This window comes from Pleurodeles waltl, chromosome 7 (genome assembly GCF_031143425.1).
Source record: "Pleurodeles waltl isolate 20211129_DDA chromosome 7, aPleWal1.hap1.20221129, whole genome shotgun sequence".
NCBI classification, from domain to species: Eukaryota; Metazoa; Chordata; class Amphibia; order Caudata; family Salamandridae; genus Pleurodeles; species Pleurodeles waltl.
The window spans coordinates 427,178,837-427,205,140 of NC_090446.1; the positions used below are offsets into that span (position 1 = coordinate 427,178,837).

Consider the following 26,304-nt stretch of genomic DNA (forward strand, 5'->3'; position numbering starts at 1 on the left):
TTATTCACAAATTAATCATTGACATGACTTTGACACAACCAAAAGCCCTCTAGCTTTGTTCTCAGAGGCAGTAAGTAGCGAGCAACAGTTGACCTAAAAAACTAACACTTATAGGATGACAGATATGACCATGGATGACATATTAATGGAAATCTCAGTCATTGGCACCAACTTAGCCAATATGGACACGAAAATGGTTGACCTGATCTCAGAAGTTTAATCTATGCAAATTGATTTCCCTGCTTTTAAAACAAGGACAAAGCTGAGCAGAGGATAGCAAAAGTTTAAACTAAATATGACCAGTTGCCTGATTGTGGTTGGGACATTAAGGGCCTCATTTACGAGGGAACGATGTAAATGTAAATTGTAATGTAACGATGCGTTGCATCATTTTGAAAGTACAGGGATGCATTGTACTAACAAAAATACGACGCTTCCCTGTACTTTCCTCAGCACTGGCTCACACGCTGCTGCCTAGTGGCAATGCAGGCACCCTTCCACCATGGTGCGAGGGTGCCTGCATTGCGGGCATGATTGTTTATGTTCAGGAATGGACACCTTCCTGCACATAAACAATTATTAATGGTGTTTTCCTCTTTCTAATGCAGCACACATAGAAACAGGAAAAAACAGGGTGAAATAGTGTTATTTTTCCCTGTTGTGTCACTTTAATGCCACCCCTGAGGTGGCGTAGGAATTTGACACATTCCTAGCCTTGTAAATTTGGGAATGCGTCAGATTCTGTCACGTTTTCTGGGTGTTGCGTGGGAACACCCACAGCAACACCCATGGAATGCTCTTTCATGCAGAGTAATGCGTGAAAGGGGATCATATTTACAGGGCCATGAAAAGCCATGCAAGGTGGCTTTGCATGGCCTAGTAAATATGGGCCAGCACACTACTCCACTGGGGTGGAGCAGTGTACAGCTAGAGCCTTGTAAATGGGGCCCTGAGTTTCTTGAACATAAAGTCCCTGACTTGCAAGATCGAACATGAAGAGGCAATTTCTGCATTAATGACATTCTGCATACCGAGTTGGAGCTCGGAACATGAACTCCAGAGATAAACTACAGTGGATATTAGCATGCTTGTTGCACCATAAGCACACTAGGGGCCATATTTATGACTCAGTTTGTGTTGTGTGTGCACCACGCAATGTGGTACAAGCACGACACAAACCTTAAGTGAGATTTATGAAGCCATGCAGGGCCACTTGTGTGGTCCTGATTGGCTCCATAAATATGGAGCAAGGCAACAGAGTGTAAATCGCGGCATTGCTTTACTCTTACCTGAGAAGGGGTTCCAGAAGCTTTGCGTGGGTGTTCCCACACAACTCCCATGGTTTTTGATGTGTTCCCAAATTTACCAGAACTGGTCCAACTGAGAATATGCCAAAAAAATGTGCCTTCTCAGGGGAGGTGTAATGAGGAGAAATATCTTTATCTCTCCTCATTACTTCCTCTTTCTATGTGTACGGCATTCTGCAGCACAAGAAAATAGAGGAATATGCCTCACGGGATTGGTTTTGTGCAGGAAGGTGGCCCTTCCTACACAAAAACAATCCTGCATGCAACGCAGGAACCCTTGCACGATGGTGCATGAGTGCCTGTGTTGGCGCTAAACAGCGTATTGTGGGCCAGCACAGGGGAAAAGACAGAAATGCGCCTTACTAACCAGTGGCGGCCGGCAGTTTTAGGACGGAGGGGGCGGGCGGGAAGCACACTCACACTCATTCTTTCACACACACACACACACGCACGCACATCCATTAACAACACTCATTAACATTCAAACAGGCACGCACGCACCAAACATTCATTTAAAAAGATTGCATACTTACCTTTAGCCTTGGAAGTCCCAGGAGGGTTGGGACTGCTGCCTTTCCTCGCTAGCTGACCTAGGCAGCAGTCCCAACTTCGTCACAGAGTGGGATGGGGTCAGTGAGACTCCTGATTCCACCCCTCTCTGTGATGAGGTGCCACTGATTGACACTCGCTCTGGGCGCTTCAGGGCTTAAACCTGAAGCTCCCAGGACGAAGTCAATGGGTGATGCTTTCCTCGTCACCCAGGGAGGGCCTTAAGGCACCTTTGCTGAGCCGAGGAGTTCACACCCACAGGAACTGTGACCTCTTCAGCCCAGCAAAGTTCATCTCAGGCAGCCAGGAATCTGTGCAAATTGCACTTGTCTTGCTCCTGGCTGCCTGACCTGAACATGAAGAGTGTCTATCAGGCTGACCTTTGATCCTAAATGAGGTGCCACGCCTGTTATTAACTTAAATACAGCACATTCTTGGCCCTTCCCCATGACGAAGTGCAAGATGACTTGCTGCGCTACACTACAATTTCATAAATATGCCCCTAGAATTATACTTAAGGAAGACTGAAAGCATAACGGGATGATTCTATTTGACAGTTACCCAGTATTTTTCTCTGCAAATGTTTCGTTGGATACAAACCTAAAATGCAAGAAATTTCCATTGTTGCATTTCTGTTTGCATCAATGGAACATTAAATATGGACTGGTGGATAACGCATGCATGCTGGTCACTTTGAAAAGACAGACAAAATAATTTACTGATCCGGAAAATCTGGAGGGCTCCCTTGATTCATTGGGTGAATCGGCAATAGCCAAGACTGCCCTACGTCGCACAAATACAGCTGATTCGCATCAAGACATACCATAGCACGGAAAAAGAAGACCCATGAAACAATATAGGCACACAGGGAATATAGGCATGAATCAGATAGAGAATTCAAATAGTGGAGTCCCTAACAAAAGAAATAGACATGCCACGCTCCCAGGAACAAGAAAATACAAAATTCCCACCTGCTGAATCACGCTCCCAGAGACAGCAATGCTACTTTACAGTGATCATCCACTTCCTATGATGTGATGTTTAGAGCTATTTTGCTTGTTTTCTAGGTAGGTTTATTGGGCTTCTGGAGGTATTCTTCTTGACCGCCATTGTTATCAGTAGTATGGCCTGCTATTCACAGGGCATGCGCGCAGATTTCTTGAAGACTATTGGAAGTTTCATGTTAATGAAGGACTGTTCTCTATGATGACGAATGGTATTAGACAGTTTCCCTTACGAGAAAGTGTTCGTAATGCACAGTATTTAATGTTCACTACCCTATATGTTATAGCCATCTTTACAATTTATCATTAGTATGCACTACCAGAGACTTCTCTCTTGCATCTCCTGTGCTCCTATATATTCATGTCTTAGGCGAAGGTTTCACATTGCCACACTTTCACTGTTGCCTCTCATCCACCTTTTTCTGCCTGTTTATTTGTACCACTATGAGCCTTTGTTTCACTCTTGCTTCTCATCCGCCCTTTGTGCCCATTTCTTTTCACTCCTCTGACCCTCTCTTCACTCTTGCCTCTGGTCTCGCATCCGTTATTTCTGCCTGTTCATATCACCCTTCTGAGCCTCTTCTCTTTCAGCAGGTGGTGCCTGTATCTTTCTCAGCACTTTGTGCCTTTTGACTGCATTCTGTGCTTTTTCACCCCATTCAGGCCTTCGCTGTCATGCTTCTCACAGCCTATCCCCCTCCCGCAAATTTTCTCATCCCTCACTACTTACCTGCTGCAACTGCCACATCACCTAACCACTTAGTCATCCTGTGCCTTGCAGCCCCACCTGCTGCACCCACAACCCACCCCCTCCCAGGACTTAACGGTGCCTACAGCACATCCCTGGACTGTGCCCAGCAGCAGGAACCCTGGTCCAGTCACCCCTCAGTGGTATGCTGCAGCACTTCTCAAATTGCTCACCCCAGGATGCTGCTCCCACCTGTTGCTTCTGTACCACACCGCCCACCACGGTAGGAGCCTTCACCTGTACCCACTGCTGGTTCTCCTGCAGTTACCCACCCACACATACTTCACACACATACCATCAACCCCACCATACCCCACCTACTACTACACGCTACAGTAATCTCAAACACAAAACTTGGATGCATGCTATTCAACACATGATCTCTCAGCAAACATGCAACCCAAATCTGGGACCTGCTGGGCAGTGACGCGCCGGACCTCTTCTTCATCAAGGAAAGCTGGCTGATCTCCATATTGGCAACCAACATTGCTGGGGCAATCCCAGCAGGCTACAAAATCGCACATCAGCACCACACGCACAAACCAGGAGGAGAACGTGAAATTATCTACAAAGACTCCACCAAGTGCTCAACATCCACAGAGAACGCCACCCCATTCATGGAATATCTGCATTTCAAGCTGCAAATCTAAAAAAACATCACAGTCAATGGCACCTAATCCTACCAACCACCTTCACCATTCTCATCACCAATTTCACCACCTCTCTCACTATTGACTCCAGAGCACACATACTCCTCAGTGACCTCAACTTCCACCTAGAAGACAGAACTGACCCCAGCTCCACAGCATTCCTCAAAAGCCTGCACACCAATGGACTCACCCAGTTCATCTCAGGACCAGCACATATTGCAGGACACACTCTGGACCCCAACTTCAAAACCATCAAGAACATCAAATACAATTCCACATTGTCACTCACATGGACAAACCACTCCATCACCTGCTTCAAAATCAACACACTGCAAGTCAACACACCTACCAGCATCAGCATACCAAGCCACTGCTGGGGCAAAATCTCAGAAGCAGACTGACTCAGCGTCCTCAGCATGGATCAACTTAATCCCATAGACAAACTCAACAAGACCATCACCAACTTCAACAAATGGATCAAGAGAAGTGTGGACTCTCTTGCACAAATCAAATCCCACAAGCAAAGAAGTCTCAACAAGCAGACCAGCTGGTACACAAAGGGTCTTCTAGAAACCAAACAGCACAGTAAACAGCTAGAAAAACAATGGAGAGCCAGACATGAAACCATTCATAAAGCCACCAACCCCACTGCATTTAGGTGTTACCATCAGTAACTGAGCGGCGCTAGGAAAAAAGAGATAGCTGAACGCATTGAGGAAGCCCAACAGTTGCAAGGAGACCTTCTTGATCATCAAGGACTTCACCACACCCTCAGCCCTGTCAATAACATCGCACCCTCCCAAGAATTCTGTAACAACCTATCAAACCACTTCCACACTTCGCACACCAACCTGGCCCTAGCATTTTCATTGTCAGCCTCCCCATCATCAACCAAGACGGTTACCTAGCCAAATGGAAAACCCTCATTAGAGACGACACAGCTGCAGTCATGCAAACCATCCATTCAGGAGCCCAAACGGATCTGTACCTCCACCACATCTACACCCTGAGAACATTCAACAATCAGACCGGGCCTCACCACATTGTCATCTCCATTATGCCTGCCTCATTGTCGATGACTGGAAACATGCAGAGGTCAACGCCATTTTCAAGCAACAATCAGCCCCCCAGAACCAACTGAGCAACTTCAGACCTATCTCGATGCTCTCCTACCCTGCCAAAGTGATTGAGAAGGCCATCAACTAGCAACACATTACACACCTCAACCTACACCACCTGCTGGACAACAGGAACACCCAATCAGGATCAGAAAAAATCACAACACTAAAACAGTAACCACTGCAGCCACTGACATCTGGACCATCCTGGACCAAGGAGAACAGCAGCCCTCATCCTGCTTGACCTCTCTGCTGCCTTTGACACAGCCTCCCACAACACTCTCTTGAGAAGACTGCATAATATTGGCATCCAAGGACCTGCACTTCACTGGTTTGGCTCCTTCCTCACGGGAAGAATCCAAAGAGTCAGACTGCCATCCTTCACTCCAGAGACCAAGAAACTAATCTGCAATGTCCCCCACAGCTCTTCCCTCAGCCAGCATCATCTGATCCCAAGGCATCACCATCATCTCTTATGCCGATGACACCCAACTCACCCTTCGCCAACAGACAAGAAAACTACCACCAGAACCAACCTCATCAACTGTATGACCATGGTAGTAGATTGGATGAGAATCCACTGCTTGAAGTTCAACTCCGACAAGACTGAAGTACTGGTCTTTGGAAAAAAGAGCACCCAATGTCACAACACCTCGTGGCCGATACAGATAGGACCAATACCCACCGACCACGCAATAAACCTGGGGATCATCCTATTAGACAAGCTCAACATGACGACCTAATCAACTCAATGAACACTTCCTGCTTCCCCCTCCTACTTATTCTGTGAAAGATCTTCTAGTGGCTACCCCAGAAACACCAGGTGGACTGACATGCAAGCACTCATCACAAACACATTTCATTATGGCAATGCACTCCACTCCAGAATCTCATAGCAAATCCTACAAAGACTTGAGACAATCCAGAAGACTCCCACAAGACTTATACTAAACCTCCCACACTGCTCCCATATCGCATTCCACCTCAGGAAGCCCTACTGACTCCCATTTGGCGGCACGGCCAATTCAAGCTCCTCACGCACACATAAAACGCCTTATGCAACACTGGAACAGCATACCTAAACAGACACATATGCTTTCACTAGCCTGCAAGACATCTATGCTCCACCTCACTCTCACTCACTCACACACACTTGATTTACAAAAGTAGAACAGGAGGTTGCTTGTTCTCCTAGATTGCACACAAAACATGGAAAAACCTCCCACAACACATCAGAGTCTCTTCCTCACTTTTTGAGTTATGCAAGATTCCTGGCTCTTTGAATATCTCCACAGCAACTTCACACCTACACATGTGCTAAACCACCTGGATACTCTCACAGGTGAGTAGTCTGCTATACAAATCGATATAACATAACACATTACCACACCTCAAAGGTATTCCTTGCCTTGTTGCAGTCGTATACTTTCTGTCCACTGCAGGGGGTGGATCTGCCAATGGATTCCAGTAGATTCTTTCTTCCAAGATAATTATTCATATTGTAATAACTAAAGATACCTCCTCTGGGCATGCAGCACATGATGTTCCAGAGGACAGACAGGCATTAGGCTGCAACACATAGTTTGCGGATGTAAGCTTAGCTCACGATCCTTGTGCCCTTGGTCTTTTAGCCCATAAACATATTCCTTTCTCTGCAATTGAATATCTAGGTGTGATTACTGTTGCTTCATAAGACTAACCCTACCCTGATACATAGTCACCTACCTGAGACTGAGTTTCTGCTGCACCCCAGTACCGTTTTTATAGCCCCATCAAACATTCTACTGGTGGGGTATCATACATACTTCCTTTCACAGATTATTTTGATGCAGGGTGAGATAGACTATCCAACAGCACATCTATCTAGCTAGTGTTGTACAATGACCATTCTCTTAATATTCATTACTCTGAATGTCAATGGCATGTCACACTTTGTGAAACACAATAAGATATAACATGATATTCACACAGAAGTGCTGAATACTGCTCCTGTTCAGGAGAAACATCAAAAAAATTAGGAAGCATAGAAACCCAAAAGAGATTGAGTTGGTAGAGTTGTGAGCATTATTTGGACTATAGATGAACACAGATCACCGTTGACCTTTCCAAATTATTCCAAGAAATGCATAGGCATAATTCTTATAAATAAGCAGCCCCCATTAAAACGCCCTTAGGAGGTGGGCAGATTAGGAGAGCCATGTTGGCTTTGCAAAATTGAAAGGAGTTGGCAAGATTACAATTATGCTCTCTCTAATTGTAAACAGCAATTTATGATGCACTTGCCTCAGATAGCACTGCAATTTGGCAATACCTTAGTACTTATGGGCGTGGACTAGAATTTAGTCCCTAACCCAATTCTAGACAAGTCCAGATTCACTGAGATACATGACCATCATGACAGAACTGTCTTGAAAGAAATCATGGAGTTTGTACTTTAGTAAAAAACAGCACCTTTGGCTTCCCACGATAGAGGCTCTCTCACATGGCTCTCAGGCACATATTTATTGTTCTAGACCAGGGGGGACAGGTTGAGAACAAGGCCTGCGATGATGCCTACCAGATGGCACTTGAGAAGGATGAGGGGCGTAAGGCATAGGGGAACCACTCATAAAATCCTTCCCTGGTTTGTAAAAAAAAAACAAATGGTACACTCCAATGCCTAAGTCTACTGGGCCCTGGGGAGAGGCCAGAATACTTACAGTGGCCCACCTGTTATTACAATTTACCACAATACAGTCCCCCTTACACAGTTTTGGGCCTCGACTCACCCAATCCACTCTATGGACCATGTTTATCTGTGTACAAATACTGCCAACCACCCATACCTTTCTAAAAAGCCAGTGAAAACTTTGTCCCTAAACTTATAAAACCCTTCCATAGTATCTGGTGCAATTGGGGGCATGAAAGGTGGAAGACCAAGGAGGTCAGACCTATGGATGAGGACCCTAGGACAGCTTTCCGCCAGAGCGTCAGAATGGTTCTCAGTGTGCACCCTGGACTGAGTGTTCCTCACAATGAAAGAGGCTTCGGCTGGGGCTTTTGCAGGGCCTATGTGTATGTTATCCTGACAAGGAGGCCTGCACAATTGAGGGATCTCTTGTCCTACGGACCTAGGAACAAATTTTGTACCAGTGGCATCCTTCGCTGCTGTGGAGGCCACACAGAAGGGGGCAGCTGGATGAGGAGTGTGGCACAATGGTTAGAGCGGCAGACCCTGATGCGGCGATCTGGTCTGGGACCAGGGTTCAATTCCCACCTCAGCAGGTCTTGGGCTCAATTCCCTTGGACCAGATATTTCTCGCCTCGGTGCCTAACCTAATTAATGGGTCCCACTCTGGGCAATGCTTGCTTAATCTCCACAACGACCCTCACAGTGCTTGGATGCTTGGCTTCACCCTGGGGCTGTCCAGGAGTGGTTGCCTCACAGGGAAAAGCCAGAAGGGGTTCCACAGTGGTATGCGTACAGCACCTTAAGACCCTAACGGGTGAGTAGTGCGCTATACAAGTACAACGTTTACAGTCTGACGTTTAGACCCCAGGGGCCGAAGGGTCAACTTGGTGAGTAGGGTGGGGGTTAGCAGAAAAGGGGTCAATACGAGACTCTCTAGCCTTACACTTAGCACAGAGATTGTTATTGATGTTCACGAGGTCCAACATTCTAGTATTCAAAGAAACCACGCCCTTTACAAGCTTTAGTTCAGTATTTAAGTATGTAACAAGGTATTTTAGTCCAGGTAAACAATCAGGATGAGCTGTGTCAGCATAAAAATTTACTCCCTGCTGGTTGCTAAAACTGGGTAAAACTTTGAGTACGGGGACATGGGAGGGTTGAACTGGAGAGCCTGAACAGACAAACCCCCAACTAGCAAGGAATCCAGGGTAGGGATATTTGGAGAGGAAGTAGAAGCAATGATGTAAGGAAATGCCTCCTTGGCATGGTTACCCCCTAACCTTTTGCCTTTGCTGATGCTAAGTTATGATTTGGAAGTGTGCTGGGAACCTGCTAAACAGGCCCCAGCACCAGTGTTCTTTCCCTAAACTGTACCTTTGTCTCCACAATTGGCACAACCCTGGCACTCAGGCAAGTCCCTTGTAACTGGTACCCCGGTACCAAGGGCCCTGATGCCAGGGAAGGTCTCTAAGGGCTGCAGCATGTCTTATGCCGCCCTGGGGACCCCTCACTCAGCACATGCACACTGCCTCACAGCTTGTGTGTGCCGGTGGGGAGAAAATGACTACATCGACATGGCATGCCCCTCAGAGTGCCATGCCAACCTCACACTGCCTGTGGCATAGGTAAGTCATCCCTCTAGCAGGCCTTACAGCCCTAAGGCAGGGTGCACTATACCACAGGTGAGGGCATATGTGCATGAGCACTATGCCCCTACAGGTCTAAGCAAAACCTTAGACATTGTAAGTGTAGGGTAGCCATAAGAGAATATGGTCTAGGAGTTTGTCAAACACGAACTCCACAGTTCCATAATGGCTACACTGAAAACTGGGAAGTTTGGTATCAAACTTCTCAGCACAATAAATGCACACTGATGCCAGGGTGTAATTTATTGTAACATACACCCAGAGGGCATCTTAGAGATGCCCCCTGAATACCTACCCGACTTCTAGTGTAGGCTGACCAGTTTCTGCCAGCCTGCCACACACCAGACATGTTGCTGGCCACATGGGGAGAGTGCCTATGTCACTCTGTGGCCAGGAACAAAGCCTGTACTGGGTGGAGGTGCTTCTCACCTCCCCCTGCAGGACCTGTAACACCTGGCGGTGAGCCTCAAAGGCTCACCCCTTTTGTTACAGTGCCCCAGGGCATCCTAGCTAGTAGAGGTGCCCACCCCTCCGGCAACTGCCCCACTTCTGGCGGCAAGGCTGGAGGAGATAATGAGAAAAACAAGGAGGAGTCACCCACCAGTCAGGACAGCCCCTAAGGTGTCCTGAGCTGAGGTGACCTCTGCCTTTAGAAATCCTCCATCATTAGTTTAGAGGACTCCCCAAATAGGATTAGGGATGTGCCCCCCCACAGGGAGGAGGCACAAAGAGGGTGTTGCAACCATCAAGGACAGTAGCCATTGGCTACTGCCCTCTCAGACCTAAACACACCCCTAAATTCAGTATTTAGGGTCACCCCAGATCCCAGGAAGGAAAGGAGATTCCTGCAACCTGAAGAAACAAGAAGGACTGCTGAACTACAAGCCTTCAGAGAAGGAGAAAGATGACAACTGCTTTGGCCCCAGCCCTACCGGCCTGTCTCCAACTTCTGAAAACCTGCTCCAGCGGTGCATCCGACAGGGACCAGCGACCTCTGAAGCCTCAGAGGACTGCCCTGGACTAAAGGACTAAGAAACTCCTGTGAACAGCGGCCCTGTTCAAAACCAGCTACTTCTTTGCAAGAAAGAAGCAACTTCCAAAGACTGCACGTTTCCCGCCGGAACCGTGAGACTTCACACTCTGCACCCGACGCCCCCGGCTCGAGATCCAGAGAACAAACACCTCAGGGAGGACTCCCCGGTGACTGCGAGCCGTGAGTAACCAGAGATTACCCCCCCTTATGTCCCCACAGCGACGCCTGCAGAGAGAATCCAGAGGCTCCCCCCGACTGCGACTGCCTGCAACAAGGGACCTGACGCCTGGAACCAACACTGCACCCGCAGCCCCCAGGACCTGAAGGAACCAAACTGTGATGCAGGAGTGACCCCCAGGCGACCCTCTGCCTAGCCCAGGTGGTGGCTGGCCCGAGAAGATCCCCCCTGTGCCTGCCTGCACCCATTGAGTGACCCCCGGGTCCCTCCATTGTTTCCTATCTGAAACCCGACGCCTGCTTTGCACACTGCACCCGGCCACCCCTGTGCCGCTGAGGGTGTGTTTTGTGTGCCTACTTGTGTCCCACCCAGTGCTCTAGAAAATCCCCCTGGTCTGCCCCCCGAGGACGCAGGTACTTACCTGCTGGCAGACGAACCGGAGCACCCCTGTTCTCCATAGGCACCTATGTGTTTTGGGCACCACATTTACCTGTGCACCTGACCAGACCTGAGCTGCTGGTGTGGTAACTTTGGGGTTGCCTTGAACCCCCAATGGTAGGCTGCCTATGCCCCAGGACTGAGACTTGTAAGTGTTTTACTTAACTCATAACCTAACCTTTACTTACCTCCCCCAGGAACTTTTAATTTGTGCACTGTGTCCACTTTGAAAATAGCTTATTGCCATTTAAAAAAAAGACTGTATATGATATTGCTCTTATTCAAAGTTCCTAAAGTATCTAAGTGAAGTACCTTGCATTTAAAGTGTTTAATGTAAATCTTGAACCTGTGGTTCTTAAAATAAAGAAAATATATTTTTCAATATAAAAACCTATTGGCCTGGAGTAAGTCTTTGAGTGTGTGTTCCTCATTTATTGCCTGTGTGTGTACAACAAATGCTTAACACTGCCCACTGATAAGCCTATTGCTCGACCACGCTACCACTAAACAGAGCATTAGAATTATCTAATTTTGCCACTATCCTACCTCTAAGGGGAACCCTTGGGCTCTGTGCACACTATTTCTTACTTTGAAATAGTATATACAGAGCCAACTTCCTACAAATGAGTATACTCGTATGTCCCGGCTGTTTTGATGGAGTTGGCCCAAGGCCAGGTAGATTAATGTCACAAGGGCCACCCTCCTGGGTGATGATCTTATAAAACTGGGTTATCTTAGTTTTCGTGCTCCTGGGAGCAGACACCACAGAGATCGATCTCCCACTGCTGATTATGTCCTCAACTTCAACAGTGAGTTTGAAAATTACCTGAAGGGCACAATTTTCAGTAGTGTGACGCCTTGCAGATTTAGGCCCCTTCCCAGCACCCTGAGGGTTATTGGAGGCTTTATGCTTACCCATGGAAGTAAAGGGGGTGAAGGGGCTTAGCAAGGGAAAGGCAAGGCAAAACAGTAAAACAAACAGATAATGTGCAATTGAAAACCCCCCTGGGGTAAATGGAGATGGCCAATGAGAAGAAGGCTTACCAGGCAAAGATTCAGAATGGTATCAATGCCCAAAGCCAAGAGGGGTGGCCCGACCTGTCCCTTTCTGGCACTGACAGACGCAGGATGGGACCAAACAAATTCCCAGCAGGTGTGATGAGATCAGGGTCCTTCTCTTTGCCCCTCAGCACTCTGGGACAGGTAGCCCTACCAGAGTACCAGCATATCCTGTGCCGCGGGTGGCAGCCACCCACTCTATAGTGCCAAATAAAGTCCCAGCAGGTGTGGTGAGGCCCGTGGCCTCCTCTTTGTACCTCAGCATTCTGGGACAGGTAGTCCGACCACAGTACCAGCGTGTCCCATGCTGTGGGTGACAGCAGTGCGCTATGTAGCACCAAACAAAGTCTCCTCTTTGCCCCTCAGCACTCTGGGACAGGTAGTCCCACCAAAGTACCTGCACGTTCCGCGCCACGGGTGACAGCAATGTGCTATATAGCACCAAATAAAGTCCAAGCAGGTGTGGTGAGGTCAGGGGCCTACTCTTTGCCCCTCAGCACTATGGGACAGGTAGTCATACCAGAGTATCGACACAAGAACTAATATTGAAGCAGGACAGGAAACACTAAGCAGAACATGAAAAGAAACAACCCATCTCCAACACTACGCTCTGTCAATGGAGTTATAAATTAAGCATAACATCAAAATAGCTTTATACAATGGAAATAGTTTTTTATTTCTTTTTTTTATTTAAAGTATTTACACAAATTCTACAAAATTACTGAAGCATTCATATGTACTAGGTGCTATGCCCACCACAAATTTAAGAAAAAAACATTTCACACGCACAGACTACAAACATGCTGCTATAAACACCGGAGCATTAAAACACACACGGAGTCAGTCTTGTACAACACTCTATTATCAATATGAGCGCCTCCTCAGAAATAAAGTATACAGTGCTAAAAACACAAATAATAATAAACACATAATTCAAGTGAACTACAATAAATGATATACCAGTTAAGACTTACAAACAATATTATATACAATATTTGCTACATCGATATTTATAACACTAATATTTAAAAAAACAGCAAAGGCTGTTGATTGCTACATGAAGGTCATGGTGTAATTTTAGCCATGAAAAAAAGAGCACACATTGACTTTTGGTGGCCAGGCTTCGGTAGAGATGTTGATAGGTTTCTAATCAATCACTGCAATCAATCACTGCATTTGTAAAGCGCGCTACATACCTGCAAGGGTCTCAAGGCGCTGGGGAGGGGGGGTGCTACTGGTCGAAGAGCCAGGTCTTGAGGAGTCTTCTGAAGGCCAGCAGGTCCTGGGTCTGTCGTAGGATGGTGGGGAGAGTGTTCCAGGTCTTGGCGGCGAGGTAGGAGAAGGATCTGCCGCCGGCTGTGGTTTTTCGGATGCAGGGGACTGTGGCGAGGGCGAGGTTGGCTGAGCGGAGGCTTCAGGTGGGGGTGTGGAAGCTGAGTCGGTTGTTGAGGTAGGTGGGTCCGGTGTTGTGCAGTGCTTTGTGTGCGTGGATCAGGAGCTTGAAGGTGATCCTTTTGTTGATGGGGAGCCAGTGCAGGCCTCTTAGGTGGAGTGTGATGTGGCTGCGGCGGGGGACATCGAGGATGAGTCGGGCCGAGGCGTTCTGGATGCGTTGGAGTCGTCTCAGGAGCTTGTTTGTAGTTCCTGAGTAGAGGGCGTTCCCGTAGTCGAGTCTGTTGGTGATGAGGGCCTGGGTAACGGTTTTTCTCGTGTCAAGGGGGATCCATTTGAAGATCCTGCGGAGCATACGGAGGGTGTTGAAGCAGGACGCGGAGATGGCGTTGACTTGCCTGGTCATGGAGAGAGTGGAGTCGAGGATGACCCCCAGGTTGCGTGCGTGGTCCGTGGGTTCCAGGGCTGTGCCTAGTGACGTGGGCCACCAAGAGTCGTCCCAGGCTGATGGGGTGGGTCCGAGAATGAGGACCTCCGTCTTGTCTGAGTTCAGCTTCAGTCTGCTGTCCTTCATCCAGTCGGCTATGGCCTTCATTCCTCGGTGGAGGTTAGCTTTGGCGGTGTCGGGATCTTCGGTGAGGGATATGATCAGCTGGGTGTCGTCGGCGTAGGAGATGATGTTGAGGTTGTGTTGTCGTGCGACGTGGGCGAGGGGGGCCATGTAGATATTGAACAGTGTCGGGTTGAGGGAGGATCCCTGTGGGATGCCGCAGATGATCTCAGTGGTTTTGGAGCGGAAGGGTGGGAGGCGGACGCTCTGGGTTCTGCCGGAGAGGAAGGATGTGGTCCAGGCCACGGCCTTCTCTTGGATACCGGCGTCATGGAGGCGTGCTGATAGGGTGCGGTGGCAGACCGTGCGTGTCAAAGGCTGCTGATAGGTCCAGGAGGATGAGGGCAGCTGTTTCTCCTTTGTCCATCAGGGTCCGGATGTCGTCAGTGGCGGCGATGAGGGCGGTCTCGGTGCTGTGGTTACTGCGAAAACCAGATTGGGACGGGTCCAGGATGTTGTTGACTTCGAGGTAGCGGGTCAGCTGTTTGTTGACAATCTTCTCGGTCACTTTTGCCGGGAAAGGGAGCAGGGAGATGGGACGGAAGTTCTTGAGGTCCTTGGGGTCCGCCTTGGGCTTCTTCAGAAGGGCGTTGATCTCGGCGTGCTTCCAGCTTTCTAGGAAGGTTGCTGTCTCGAAGGAACAGTTGATTGTTTTCCGGAGGTGGGGCGCGATGGCTGCGCTGGCTTTGTTGAAGACGTGGTGAGGGCAGGGGTCCGATGGGGATCCGGAGTGGATGGAGTTCATGGTTTTGATGGTGTCTTCGTCGCTGACGCTGGACCAGGCGGTCAGGCGACTGGTGCGAGTGGTAGTCGCAGGGGTGGTGGACTCGGTGATGGGTGAGGGGGGGTCGGGGTTGAAGCTGTCGTGGATGTCGGTGATCTTGCGGTGGAAGAAGGTGGCCAGGGAGTCGCACAGGTCTTGAGATGGCGGGATGTCGTTGGTGATGGAGCTGGGGTTGGAAGAGCTCTTTGGTGTTGTGTGCGTTGTTGTCTAGGCGGTCCTTGAAGGCGGTCTTCTTGGCGGTCCTGTTGAGTTGGTGATGTCTGCGGGTGGCACTCTTGAGGGCTGTGTGGTTGTCTGGTGTTCGGTCGTGGAGCCATTTCTTCTCCAGCTTCCGACAGGTGTGCTTGGAGATACGGAGGTCCTCGGTGAACCAGGCGACTTTCTTGTTGGTGTGGTTGGTTGTAAAGGTCTTGAGAGGGGCGAGGGTGTTGGCGCAGTCGTTGATCCACTGTGTGAGGTTGGTCGCGGCAGTGTCTGGGTCGGTGGGGTTGGTGGGTGGTCTCAGGGCGAGGGCGGTAGTCAGTTGGTCCCCGGTGACCTTGCCCCAGCAGCGGCGTGGTAGCTGTTGGGTGCGGTGGTGTGTGGTGGGTTTTCTGAAGGTGAAGTGGACGCATCTGTGGTCGGTCCAGTGTGGTTCGGTGGTGTGGTTGAAGGAGACGTGGGGGCTTGCGGAGAAGATGGGGTCAAGCGTGTGTCAAGCGGCGTGAGTGGGTGTCGTTACTAGCTGTTTGAGTCCGAGGTTGGCGAGGTTGTCGATCAGGGCGGTGGAGTTGGCGTCGTTGTTGTTCTCGAGGTGGAAGTTCAGGTCCCCGAGGAGGATGTAGTCCGTGGAAGCGAGGGCGTGGGTGCTGATGAGGTCAGCGATGGTGTCACTGAACTGTGGGCGGGGTCCGGGAGGTCTGTAAATGAGAGTTCCTCTGAGGGTGGTGTTGGGGTCGGTGTGGATCTGGAAGTGCATGTGCTCGGCGGTGGTGAGGGTGTCATCGGTGTTCGTTGAGATTTTGATGGAGTCTTTGTGGATGATGGCGATTCCTCCTCCCACTCCGTTGGTGCGGTCTCTGCGGGAGATCTTGTAGCCCTGTGGGATGGCTATGGCAATGTCTGGTGCTGAGGTGGCGTTCAGCCAGGTCTCCGTCAGGAAGGCAACGTCAGGGGCAGTGGAGTCTAGGAGGTCCCAAAGTTCGATGGCGTGCTTGCGAGCAGAGCGGGTGTTGAGGAGGATGCAGCGGAGGTGGTTGGGTTCTCTGGCTGGTGGTGTGGAGGGTTGGATGCTGGAGAATCTGCAGTTCCGGCAGGTGAAAGGCCCCTGGGTGCGTTTCGGGGTGGCCCGGTAGCAGGGCTGGTCTCGTCTGGTGTTGAGTGCGTGGAGGGTGCTTGCGTCGTAGTGCAGTCTGGCGTTGCGGGGGGTGCGGGTTCCAGGGGTTCTGGTGCTGGTGCTGGGTGCGGTCCAGGCGCTGACGGCTTCGCGGCCTCCATATGAGGGCAGAGGGAGGGAGGAGCAGCTGGGAGGTGGGAGCAGGGCGGCCAATGGGAGTGAAGGGGGCGGGGCAGCAGGGGCTCAGCAGCAAGGGAAAAACCCGGGGAAAAACCCAGGGGAAAACCCGGGGAAAAAACGGCGGGAAAAGATGGCGGGAGAGGGACAACAGAGCACAGGGGTACAGAAAGCAAAACACAGGGGCACAGAATGGAAAAAACAAGTGGCACAGAAGCACAAGCTCAGGGGAATAGAAAAAAGGAGCGAGTAGTCAGGCGGCAAAAGTGGCAACGGAGGTTCAACCCACAGGGGGCTGCGTGGCAGATGGGGGGAGCGACCTGCCTGGTGACAGGGTCAAAGGTCGCTAAGTGATTGTATGGTTTACATGTGCAGTGACAAGTCACATGTTGTCTGGGAGTCACCTTTAGCAGCCGCTAATTTTCCCGGGGTAGAGGGGGCATGGACATTTGTGGTCATTTCTGTTTTTTGGTGTCCAGGATTAGATGGCAGTTTTGCAGTTGGATGATTGGTATTGTCCCATTTGGCCTGAGGTAGTACTTATGAAGGAGGTTACGGCATCTAATGTGATAACCTTCTGTGAAAAGATTTTTCAAAGAGAAGGATGTCCTGAGGAAAGAGTGACTGATAATGGGCCCCAATCCATTTCTAAGGAGTTTGGAACCTTCTTGAGGTGTCAGTGAATCAAACGCTACAGAACATCATCCTTGTGAGAATGGTCTTGTTGAGAGCTTTAAGAGTTCTAGATGAGAGTATGCAATTGGCTGTGTAAAGTGGTTGGGACTGGAGAAAGACGGTAAAGAAAATGTTGTGAAATTCCAAGTTTTGAACACCAGTTGTGGTTAGAAGGCCAGGATCATAAATCCAGTGATGTTTTTAAAAAAACATGTATGGTGAATGAGTGGTTTAAGTGAGTATGTTAGTATGCCCTTACTTCTTACCCTTCTCCAGTTCCGTTTTGGAAGTATTTATTTTTTCATTTCTTTTGTTAGATGTTGTCATGAGTCATATTTTAACTATGAGTAAGTATATAAATACATACCTGTTTATTAGTGATCATATTGTATTTGTAACTAAAAACAAGTGGAAGGGGAATGTGTTGCAATGTAAGTTAAATAAGAATTATTCTTTGGCAAGTGCCCTTCAAAGAATATTGGTGAAGGAGTCTAGAATGGGGAAGAGATGAGGGCAAAACTATGAGGAATCCAGAGGTAGCTACTGTATTCACCAGAAAAAGCGTTATCGAAGGTAAGTAACTTGTTCTTCTAATGGATACAAGTACCTGTGGATTCCTCACCTTATGAATAGAATCCCAAAGCAGTCTCGCACTCGGGGTGGGTGCCTGACCGGTCAAACAAAGAAATCCTGCAAAACAGAACACGCAAAATGGCCGTCCCTCCTAACTTCCAAGTCTAAGCAATAATGCTTCGCAAGAGTGTGGAGGGAAGCCCAAGCTGCAGCCTTACAAGTTTCAGCAACTGGGACACCTCTAGCCAAGGCAGAAGTGGCAGACTGAGCCCTAGTGGAATGGGCCCTAATACCCTCAGGAGGAACCTTCTTTGCTAGTGAATAACAAAGCTTTATGCAAAGAATGACCCACCTGGAAAGTGTTCTCTTGTGGACGGCCTTGCCCTTCATCTTGCCCACATATCCAACAAAGAGTTGATCATCAACTCGAAAGTCTCTTGTCCTCTCAATGTAGAAACTCAGAGCCCTTTTTGGATCCAAGCGGTATAGTCTTTCCTCCTCCTTTGATGGATGAGGAGGAGGGTAAAATGATGAGAGCTTTATAGACTGGCCCATATGAAAGGGAGTGACTACTTTAGGAAGGAAAGCTGCCCTGGTTCTCAGCACCACCTTGTCAGCATGAAACGTTGTGAAAGAAGGTTTCACACTAAGAGCCTGAAGCTCACTCACACACTTAGCTGATGTGATAGACGTTAAAAAAACTGTTTTTAAAACTAAAAGCCTCAACGGGCAAGAATGCATAGGCTCAAACGGTGAACCCATTAAAAAAGTCAGAACCAAATTCAAATCCCACTGGGGCATGAAAAACGGAGTGGGAGGAAACTTGTTAGTCAAACCTTTCAGAAATCTAACAATTATAGGGGACTTAATTAAGGAAGTCTAATCAGGAAGGCAAAGAGAGGCCAACAGCGCTGATAAATAACGCTTCACAGCCGCAACTGCAAAACCCTTCTGCTCCAAGGAAAGGGCAAAAAGCAAAACATCAGACAAATGGGCCTTTAAGGGATCAACTTGCCTCTCTCCACACCAAGAAACAAGTTTTGCCCATCTATTGGCATAGACAGTCTTGGTGGAGTGTTGCCTGGCCAATAAGAGAACATCCACCACTTCTGGAGGGAGAGAAAAGAAACTCAGATTGCTCCGTTCAATCTCCAGGCATGTAGGTGCAGGCTCTGGAGGTGGGGGTATAGAACCTGCCCCTGCAACTGTGAGAGGAGGTCTGCCCTGTGAGGGAGACGGAGAGGAGGGCACAGTGAGAGTTGGAGAAGGTCTGTGTACCACACGCTTCTTGGCCAACCCGGAGCTATTAAAATGACTTGAGCCCTATCTTAGCGAATCTTCCTCAGAACCCGAGGAATCAAGGGTATGGGGGGAAACGTGTAAAGCAACTGGTCACACCAAGACATCTGAAACGCGTCCCTCAACACCCTCTGCACTGGATACTGGAGGCTGCAGAACAATGGGTATTGTGCGTTCTCCTGAGTGGCAAACAGGTATATCTATGGAAATCCCCACATCAGAAAGATGTGAAGAACCAGGTCTGGATGGAGACGCCACTCGTGAGTGGCCCAGAAATGCCGATTAAGACTGTCCGCACATACGTTGAGAACTACGACCAAATGGTTTGCTACTATGCAAATCTGATGGTCCTGTGCCCAGGACCAGAGCCGCAGAGCCTCTCTGCAAAGAAGGAACGACACTACTCCTCCCTGCTTGTTGATGTACCACATCACAGTAGCATTGTCCGTCAAGACTTGAATTGACTGACCGCAAAGGGACGGGAGGAAGTCCTTGAGAGCCAGACGTATTGGCCGTAACAGATTGATGTGAAACACCTGTTCCACTGGAAACCAATGGCCTTTGATCTCCAGGTCCCCCAGATGAGCTTCCCACCCTAGCTTGGAAGTATCTGTTATGACCATGGCCACCGGAGGTGGATGGCAAAACGGCCTTCCTTGGGAAACATTTCCATCCATAGCCCACCATCTCAGACCCACAGTAGCGTCTCTGGAGATCGTTATCGACTCCTCAAGATCCCCTGAGTGTTGAAATCACTGCTTGCGGAGGCACCACTGGAGAGCCCTCATGTGCCAACATGCATGAGTGACCAACAGAATGCAAGAAGCGAACAGACCGAGCAGACGTAGGACCTTGAGGACCGGAACAGGCGCTCCATAATGAAACATTGAAATCAATGCCTGAATGTCCTGAATCCTTTGAGGTGGAGGGTAGGCCCGATTCAATGTCACATCCAGTACTGCCACTATGAAAAGGAGGCACTGAGAGGGCTCAAAGTGAGACTTGGGCACGTTCACTGTAAAGCCCAGGTTGAACAGCAACTGGGTTGTCACTTGCAAGTGATGCAGCACGAGCTCTGGAGACCCAGCTTTGATCAGCCAATCATCCAGCTAAGGGAATACAGATACTCCCTTTTTCTGAGGTCTACTGCAACCACTGCCATCACCTTCGTGAAGACTCGAGGCGTGGAAGTGAAACCAAAAGGAAGGACCGCAAACTGGTAGCGTTGAGACCCTACCACAAATCGCAGATACTTCCTGTGCCACTTCAGAATGGGATATGAAAATAAGCATCCTGCAAGTCGACAGACACCATCCAATCTTCCTTGTTCAATGCAAGAAGCACCTGTGCTAGGGTCAGTATTTTGAATTTATCCTGTTTGAGGAACGAATTCAAAATCCTCAGGACCAGGATAGGCCTCAATCGACCATCCTTCTTGGGAATCAGGAAATACCTCGAATAGCACCCCTGACCCTTTTACTGCTCTGAAACCAACTCCACTGCACCCTTTAACAAAAGGACTTGCACACCTGCTCAAGCAACAGGAGATGATCTTCCATACAAAACGAATGACCTGGTGGGATGGAGGGGGAAACTCCCAAAAAGAGCATAACCTTTCCCCACAATATTCAGCACCCAAGAGTCCGAAATGACAAACTCTCACACTTGGAGAAAATGAAATAGCCTTCCCCCTACGGGAGAAGCATGATGTAAGATGGAGAGAAAACTAGGGCTGCTTTCCTTGATGGGTTCCCCCAGAGGAAGAAGATGAGACTGGAGGCTGCTGAGTGGCTCCTCGCGTTCCATCCCTCCCCCGCCCTCTATAAGACCTATAGAGAGGGTTGGCAGGCTGCTGCATGCTGGACTGTGGCCTCCCACGAAAAGAGGACCCACAGCCAAAACCCCTGAACCTCCAAAAAGAACTAAAGGATGTGGATGCCGAAGCCTGGAGTCCCAAGGACTTTGCAGTGGCCCTGCTGTCTTTAAAACACTCCAAAGCTGAGTCGGCTTTGGACCCAAACAGCTTCTTGCCATCAAAGGGAAGGCCCAACAGAGTTGCCTGAACATCTGTGGAGAAGCAAGAAGACCTGAGCCACGCATGCCTCCTGGTGGCCACTGAAGTGCCCATTGCTCAGGCACCTGAATCGGCTGTATCCAAACCAGACTGAATAATCTGCTTGGCTGCCGGTTGAGTGCCCAACAGGAGTTCATCAAACTGCCCCTGCACATCCTGAGGCAAGCTTGGCACAGTAGCTCTTGCCGTGTCCATCAGGGCATGGCTATACCTCCCCAGCACACAGGTGACATTGACAGACTTCAAAGCCATACTGCACAAGGAGAAACCCTTCTTTGCTGTTTGCTCCATTTGCTTAGACTCCCTTTCAGATGGAGTAGTAGGGAACGAACCAGGTGCAGACCGGGCAGAACAAGAGGCTTGAACCACCAAGCTCTCAGGTGTTGGATGGATGCTGGAATAGAAATTGCGGATCCCCGCTGTGATAAGATGCTGCCTCTGCTGTGAGCTCGCCAGGGGAAAAATCCCACTCAGGGGATGTATTTAGGCCACTTGCAGAGTCCAGGCCCTGAAATTCACCCATAGGCTCAGGAATCTCCTCTTCCTCCAACAGCTGTTGTCGATACTTCTGCTCCTCCAAGAGCCTCAAGGCCCTCCTTCTCGACCTCAGTCTGGTCTCCAGGCGCAGCGTAGACAGAGAATTAGCCGACATTGAAGACACTGGCTTCAAGGCAGATTGACGCTCCAGCGGGAGACAGGGTGGAGAGACACTGCGGCCCAATCGGGACCCATCCGGCACCAGCATCGACTCCATCGGCGCCGTCAGCAACATCATCTGGGGTGACAACGTCATCAGCTCCGAACCACCACCTTCACATGGATAGAAGGGTACGAACAGAGCCTGTTTGTATGACGCCAGCGAACCCAGAGTGAAAGCTAATGGACCCATGGGACCAGCCAGTGTACCAGCAGGGTCCATAGCTCTGTTGAAAATGCTCAACATAGCATTAAGGAACGCTGATGGATCTGCCCCCGGAAGCCAGGAAGCCAGGAAACCTCTGCATCTCCTGAGGTGCTTGAACCGAATCCAAGGCTTGCACACCTGACTCCTGACCGTGAGGTGACACAGGAGAAAAATGAACCGGAGGGCTCGGCGGGGTCGCGAAGACCTCTATCAACTTCGGCGCCAGAGAAGCGTGTGGACTCTGAGGCTGAGAAGTGACCATTGGACTGACCTCCCACGCTGTACGGCACTGTCTCAGAGGGGTCTGTTAGCGTCGAAGGCGCGGAAAAAAGGGGGCCTGTGATGCCCTTTCTTGGCGGGCGTGGCCATTGGCTGGTTCCGGAGTTTGCAGCTGGTGTTCCCCGGGGGGGGCGGGTTCTCTGGGGTTGTTCCCCCCGATGTGAGCAAGGAGGATGACAGGAGCCAGGACGGGCTCGCCCCGCAACACCATTTCGAGAAGAAGGAGGCGAAGGGGCACATCGGCCCCCTCGTTGGATCGCCTTGTAAATATCAGGCCCAGATATATTTTCCCCATGTGCGGACGATCAGACCTCTGCGGCGACGGTGAGCTGCGGGGACCAGAGAGGAGGTAGTGCATGGCCCAGTCTGGGTTGCTGAGGAGTGGCCTGGGGTGGCACACTGCACTGCAGAGCTTTCTGGTGGGAGACCACGAAGGTCTCCGATCTGGGACTCGACAGGTAGCTGCACTGAGACGGTGAGGTGTAGGTTACGATTTTGGAGTTTGTACAGAGGTGTGGAGGTCTGGGACCTACGACCCCTCGCGCAGTGAGAACACCTGACCCACGCCGGGTTAGAGCAGACGGCGTGGCTGGGTGGGCATTCAGTGGCCCCCTATTGTGGATATATGGGCTGGACAGCTGATCTGCATTGTCCTGGTGGTGACACATCCTAATATCTCTTAGTGCATGTAAGATGGGGCGTCATCGGCAGACCACACCGTCGCAGGGGAACACAATGGTGCAATATACTACACCTACGCCGCTCCTGCAGCAACAGACTCGTTTGGGGGGGTCTAGAGAGGTATTGGCAGTGCCGGCCACTGCAGAGGAGCGGTCACATTCTGAACTGTTAGCCACCATATAGGGTGCTAGAGTGGCCCTGGAAGGGAAAATAGAAATGGTAGCTGTGGAGGGGAACCTTCTTCGAGCTGATCTCCGCAAGGTCTCTGATAAGGTCAAGGTGGTGGAGGGGTCTCTTGTGGACATGCAGACAGAGGTTGCCATTTTGTGCAAACAGATGGCTCAGGTAACTTCCACTGTTGGGACGTTGGAGGAGAGGCTGGAGGATTCAGAGGGAACAACGTGCGCCTCCTTCGATTTCCGGAACGCATGGAAGGCTCCAAGGTAGAAAGTTTTGTTGAGCAATGGATCAGAGAAGTATTGCAGCCAGTGGGGTTGTCCAGGGTGTTTGTGGAGGAGCACACTCACAGGGTTCTGTTTGCTCCCCCTCGGGTCATCATAGCACGCCTCCGAAACTCTAGATATAGGGACTGTATCCTGCTGACCGACCGTGAGACCGATAGGGCTCTTTTTGAAAATTGCAAAATATCCATTTACCCAGACTATACGAATAAGGTCCAGTCCTCCCGAAAGGGTTTTTGGAGATGAAGGCCAAGCTTCATGCCATGAACATCAGATACATGTTAATGTACCCGGCACGTCTGAAGGGGATTTCCGTGGGCAAGTCGCAATTTTTTGATCATCCCGAGGAAGTTTGGAGATTGCTGGGATGTGGGACAAGGTTGGCCCGGGTCGTTCTGGGCGGTCTGGAGTTGGCTCGGCTCTGTACTTCCGGAGTGGATGGTACTGACTGGAGGAAGTGGGGAGATGGCCCATTGCAGGTTGCTGCGCAGCGCTGTGATAACTCTGTCAGCAGAATTGAAATCCAACAGGATGGTATTATGGCGGTGGTGGATCCTGAGCAGGCCGTCGAACTTGCTGACTCATCAGATGGGGAAGCTGAGATGCTTTCTGTTGATTCTTAAATATGTTGGCCTCTGGTGGATACTGCTCCTGCGGTCCCGCTGGGAGTTCTGTGTTCGGCTTGAGGACCACGCCACACATAATTGAGAGCAAAGGAAATGTTACGGATGCTGGTTTAAAGGGGGTTCATATGCATTTGTATTTTATGATTGGGGGGAAAATGCTTATCCTAGACTGTGATTGGTTGGGGAGGTAGGCACTGGATGTACTGTCGTTGGGACGGAAGTGGTCACTTCTACTGTTGTGGTAGGGCTTTTTTTGTGGGATGTGGGCTGTTGTCCTGGCAGCATACATATATATGGATCTACAGTATGTTTTGATATGTACGTTTTACTGTTCATCCAGGGTGGGTATAGGAGTTCGGGGTGTACAGTTTGTGGAAGGTCGCAGATGTTTGATGTTTATAACAGCAGTGCATTATTGAATGTGGGATGGGTGGTTGGAACTTGTCTTGCCTTCTACTTTTGGGCGTGGGGTTGGAGAAGGGGCCCTAGGGGGTGGGGTGGATATACATTCTTAACATGGGACGACAGATTAATATACTGACATGGAATGTTAGGGGGCTGAAGAGCTATACTACACTTTATAGTGTACCCTCCTTCCTAAGGCGACACATGGTTCATATAGCTTGTCTCCAGGAAACACATATGACAGAGGAGGAATCACATAAGTTGGCTAAAAAGTGGCGGGGACAGGTGTTCTCCTCATCCTTCTCCTCCTATGCAAGGGGAGTGCTGATATGGATCACGCCTGGGGTCCCTTTTACACTTATGCACCTAACATAGAGGATCACTCCTTTTATGACAATATACCTGAAATGCTGGGGGAGGGCGAAGTCGCCCCTTTAATATGGGCTGGAGACTACAACTGTATATTGGACGGCGAGATGGATCGTTTTCTGTCTAAATTGGGCACCAAACCATTAATGACGAGATCCCTCATAGAGGTTATGCATAATCTAGGGCTCTGGGATGGATGGAGAGAACTACATCCGGAGACTACGGAATACACCTGCCGTTCTAAGACGCACAATACATATAGTTGGTTGGACTGTTTCCTCTTGGGTGGACTGACTTGTTCACAGGTAATGGATGTCAAGCATTTGGGGAGGTTTTTGTCTGATCACGCACCAGTGCTGATGCACGTGCTCTGGGGATCTGATGCTAAAATGTCCCACAGTGGGCGTATGCCTACGTCTTTTTTGATGGATGCTGGTTGTCGTGAGAAAATGGCGTTGGCCCTTAAGGACTAATTGGATTTGAATTGGGGAACCACTAGCTCAAGGGGCATGGAATGGGAAGCCGTGAAGGCGGTATTAAGGGGAGTGTGTATCAGCACTTCATGTGGGGTGCGCAAACAAATGGAACAGGAACTTACAAACTCGGAGAGTGCACTGGAGGTATTACAGCACCAGACGCCAATAACTCGAGAGGTTGAGCAAGAGCAGCTCCAGCTGTTTAAGAAGGTCAGTAGCTGCTGGGACACGCTGGATAAGGTCACCCTTAGATCGTATAGACAGCGACTCCTTAGGGAGGGAGACAAGTCTGGTAAATTGCAGGCATGGCTCCTCAAGCGGGAGGTTGAGTCTCCTCCCATCCTGAGCATTAAGAACGCAGAGGGTGTCCGGGTTACAAATCACGGAGCTATCCTCCAGGTATTAGTGGAGTATTTGCAGGTTGTGTCCAGGGCTGGTCCTCCCGTCTTGGATGTTAGCTTAAGAGAGTTTCTGAAGCGGATGGGACTTCCGCAGCTGGAGCCGGACTGTATGGAAAGTCTAGAGGCTGAGATAAGAGTTGAGGAAGTGGGTGCGGCTCTGGAGGCGTTGTCAAAATCTAATTCTCCTGGGGGGGATGGTTTCCCAATCGAGTTGTACCAAACGTTTTCTCTCCTTCTGAGAGAGAGGTTGATGGCGGTGTTTGAGGAAGTCCGGGACCGGGGCATACTTCCTGAGACAATGCATCAGGGCGTCATCTGTTTAATGCCTAAGCCTGGGCAGGATCCTGATGACCCTTCCTCATATCACCAGCTCACTGTGCTCTGAGATTCTGTGTAAAATTT

General features: G+C 49.7%; 1 protein-coding gene across 4 annotated transcripts in view; it reads right to left on the bottom strand.

The window, feature by feature from the left end:
• Positions 1–26,304, bottom strand: part of LAT (linker for activation of T cells) — a 697,198-nt gene that overhangs the window by 438,031 nt on the left and 232,863 nt on the right. The gene's annotated exons all lie outside the window — the stretch shown is intronic.